This window comes from Macaca fascicularis, chromosome 18 (genome assembly GCF_037993035.2).
Source record: "Macaca fascicularis isolate 582-1 chromosome 18, T2T-MFA8v1.1".
Taxonomy (NCBI): Eukaryota; Metazoa; Chordata; class Mammalia; order Primates; family Cercopithecidae; genus Macaca; species Macaca fascicularis.
In genome coordinates this window covers 60798316-60802524 of record NC_088392.1, presented here as the reverse complement: position 1 = coordinate 60802524, position 4209 = coordinate 60798316, and the positions used below count along the sequence as shown (strand labels likewise).

The window sequence follows — 4209 nt, the reverse complement described above, 5'->3', positions numbered from 1 at the left end:
TACTGTGTTTGTTAGGGCAATGAAGGGTCTAAACAAGAAGAAAAATAAAACTTGTTATTATTATACATTTTATACAATTTTCATTCTTATAAATTTATAAAAATAGTGTATTGGCGTTCATCCACGCACATCGATAATTTGGTAGAGATAATCCTGACCCAATTAAGTATTAACATCTTGTACTGTCGTTTTGGGGGATAATTTCACAGAACACATAAATTAGTTTTCTATATGTGTGTTTAGAGATTGCTTAGCAAAATATAATGGTATTTTAAAAACATACATGCAGCCCGCCGCTCGGCCGCCGCCGCCGTTGCCGCCCCCCTGCCGGCCAGCGTGGGAAGGAGTTGAGGGTCGCCGCCTCCGCCGCTCTGGGGAGAAAGTCAAGCCAAGCCAAGGAGAAGCAGCAGAAGCGACTGGAGGAGCGAGCAGCCATGGATGCTGTGGATGCTGCCAACAGGCTCGGAGACCCTCTGGAGGCTTTCCCAGTGTTCAAGAAACACGACAGAAACGGGTTGAATGTCTCCATTGAATGTAAGCGAGTGTCTGGACCGGAGCCAGCCACCTTGGATTGGGCCTTCGACCTGACCAAAACGAATATGCAAACCATCTGTGAAGTGCAGTTGGAAAGCAAGGTGCGGCGGAAAGGCCTGGGGAAGTTCCTCATGCAGACCCTGCAGCTCATGGCCAACAGCACACAGATGAAGGAGGTTATGCTAACAGTATTCAAATACCATCATGGCGCCTACCCGTTCTTCAGAGAAGCGCTGCCGTTTGAAATTGATGACTCTTCCCCCAGGATATCCGGTTGCTGTGGGGAGGATTGCTCCTAGGAGATCCTGAGCCGGAGGACCAAGTTTGGGGACAGCCAGCACTCCCACGCGGGTAGGCACTGCGGTGGCTGCTGCCACTGAACTCTCAGAGCCACTTTCAAGTCACAGTGCTCTCTCCTAAGGCCTTTCCTCTTTCCTGGTCTCACCCGTTGTCAGGTGTCCTCAGAGCTGTGGCCTCCCCAGCCCTGCACGTGCCAGGTGCACCCTGAGAGCACAGAACCCTGGGGAGAAGTGGTATGAGCTGCTCCTCCTCTCCTAGGAGACCAGAGTGCTAGGAGGGAAAGAAAGAGGGAGGGAAGAGTGGGTGGGGCCTGGCAGTGAAGCTCATCCTCCACAGTGGCTGCCTCCTCACTTGGCTCCTGGGGCCTGCAGTGGAGGTTCTCCCACGTCTGCAGCTCCTAGAGTCCTGGCAACCTCCCCTCCCCTGACACATACACTTGGACAAATGGAATGTTTATGCCCACCTTTATGAAAGTTCTGGAGTCCTGGGTCTGGGGTTCGCTGATCCCCAAAGAGGAACACACTGGGTGTAAGATCTGGGCAAAGAAGGGGGCTTCAGAGAGACTCACACTTTCGCAGATGGAATGCTCTTATGGAGACTGTGGGAAGGTCTTTTGTGCCAAGATGCAGGGTAGTGAAGAAAGCTCTTTCAAGCTGTTTTTATGGATTCGTGGAGTGGGCTCATGTTGAGACCAGCTGACTCTGGGAGGAAGACTGCCTCTCTCCATCACTGTCAGTGAGAGAAAGGCTGAAAGGCCCCGGAATGAGGTGTTCTGTGGAACCCACCATGGGAATGATTGCTTCTCTAGGCTCCTGGGATGTTGTTGCATTCTAAGCTTAACTTCCTGGTCTCATGGCCGTAACTTGAGCTTTTGATTCATAGAAGAAAGCCAGAGGTTCTGCTCGTTCTTGTCTGCCCGCCCTCACCATTCTTTCTCCTCTGCCTCTCACCTCTACCCCAAATACCTCTGCTCTTAGTCTCAAGGGGAGAATAACATCAGGGAGCCCTTCATCTTCCCCAGAAGGACTTCTCGTTTCTTGTATAGTTAACTGCCATTTCTTCTCATCTCTTGGTGCTGATAGCTCTCTAAGGGTAGGGCACCCCTCCCCGCAGCCACCCTACCTCTTCAGAGAGCTCCCAGCCAGCAGCAGGCCCCTCTGCCTGCACTCCTCAGCTTTGCCCCTCACTGCCTCAGTGAGGCACTAGTGCCACTGCCATGGCCCAGCCGGGCCATAGCTCAGGCTGCAGCAGGAATGCCTCTCAGTGGCCAAAACAGCTGCTTTTCTCTCTGGTGTCACCCTGTGGTAACAGGCTGGAGCAGGGGAAGGAGAAAGCCTTCCTCTTCTCTTATAGGATAGAAAGGCAGGCTCAGAACTAATGCTCATCCTGATCTCTAGGCCTTGTTCCTCTTCCAGGGAAAGAAAAACCAAATCCTTATCAAGGAAAAAGCACCAAACAGCTCCCTGTGGATCTCCCTGAGCTCTGCTTTGGGGAGTATCGTGAAGGTTCCAGCCTTCGTGAAGTAGCTCTCACAGAGGTCTGTCGGTCCCTCTGACCTCAGCATCTGCTCACATCCCACCCTCTGCCCAACTCTGGCAGTCTGTCCTGGCAGATCTCCCCAGAGCGGTCCTTGCTTCTCACCTGGATTCCTACTTGTGCAGGAGCCTGTGTACACAGGGCCTCCCTCACCCAGCCTGGCCCCTCTGTTGAGCACTCTGCACTGCTCTTGATGGGCAGCAGTGGGACTGGGTACTCCTTAGAGAGGGCCTTGCGGTTTTACACTGGAATAAGTCTGCCTCTGCGTCACCCTGCTGGCTCCTGGTGGGTTTCATCCCAGGGAGAGATGACATTGCTGGAGGGGTTTGGTCGGGACTAGGGTGGGAGAGGCACTGTCTGAGACTTGTAATCACTCTCGTTGGTGTTGAGCCCATTCATTTCCAAAACATCTGTCTTTCTCCACTTCCCACAGGTCTTGATTTTGAGAAACATAGCAGGCATGGCTGGGCGCGGTGGCTTACACCTGTAATCCCAGCACGTTGGGAGGCTGAGGCAGGCGGGGTCACCTGAGGTCGGGAGTTCAAGACCAGCCTGGTCAACATGGTGAAACCCCATCTCTACTAAAAATACAAAAACTAGCCGGGCGTGGTTGTGGCCTGTAATCCCAGCTACTCGGGAGGCTGAGGCAGGAGACTCGCTTGAACCCGGGTGGCAGAAGTTGCGGTGAGCTAAGATCACGCCATTGCACTGCAGCCTAGGTGACAGAGCGAGACTCCATCTCAAAAAAAAAAAAAACAAACAACAGCAACAACAACAACAAAAAACAAAGAAACATAACAGGCCTCTTGTACCAGGCTTTTTGTTTTTTTATTTGTTTAGAGCATGTTAAGATTTTTTTTTTTAAAAATGTTAGTTATATCCACCCTATTTCAGGTTATTTTTGTTGGTGTCAAGTATATATAGGACATGTGAATGGTTCTTTTTAATCCTTTTTTTTTAAGAGGAAATTCGGAAGATAAACTCCTTCTTGATATATATATATATATTTTTTTTTTCTTTAGCAGTTATCACTGGAATCAAAGGGAAAAAGTGATCTCTTTTTGCATTGGTTGTATTCGTATGTCACAAATCAAAGACACTTTGTTAAAAAAAATATATATATATATATATAAAATATATATATGCAAAACTTGAACATTGAAAGTGAATTGCTGATATTTAAAAACCAAAAGTAAAATAGGAATTCTGCAAAGGGTATTATTTGAAAATGAGGAAGATTTTAAAAAGTTTTATAATATTTAAATTATTATGACTAATAAAAGGAATAAAACTTTATAGAAAAATAATAAAATAATGAATCTTTAGTTAAAAACTCTTGTATTTTCTTGTTTGATGGTGCTATAATTATTTAAAACAGCACTTCATGATAAAATTTCGGAATAGACTCCATCTTGGAAAAAAATATTATATTAAAAATTTAGGGGGCCGGGCGCGGTGGCTCAAGCCTGTAATCCCAGCACTTTGGGAGGCCGAGACGGGCGGATCACGAGGTCAGGAGATCGAGACCATCCTGGCTGACATGGTGAAACCCCGTCTCTACTTTAAAAATACAAAAAACTAGCCGGGCGAGGTGGCGGGTGCCTATAGTCCCAGCTACTCGGGAGGCTGAGGCAGGAGAATGGCGTGAACCCGGGAGGCGGAGCTTGCAGTGAGCTGAGATCCGGCCACTGCACTCCAGCCTGGGCGGCAGAGCGAGACTCTGTCTCAACAACAAAAAAAAAAAAAATTTAGGAATAGAGACCATGGAAAGGGGACATCAAAGAGAACATGTTTAATAATTTATAATTATTAAACATATAAACTTAAACATAGAAAAGA

At 47.9% G+C, this 4209-nt stretch overlaps 1 pseudogene; it reads left to right on the top strand.

The window, feature by feature from the left end:
• Nucleotides 1–278: 278 nt before the first annotated feature.
• Nucleotides 279–974, top strand: LOC102132995 (N-alpha-acetyltransferase 40 pseudogene; annotated as a pseudogene).
• The last annotated feature ends 3235 nt before the right edge of the window (nt 975–4209 follow it).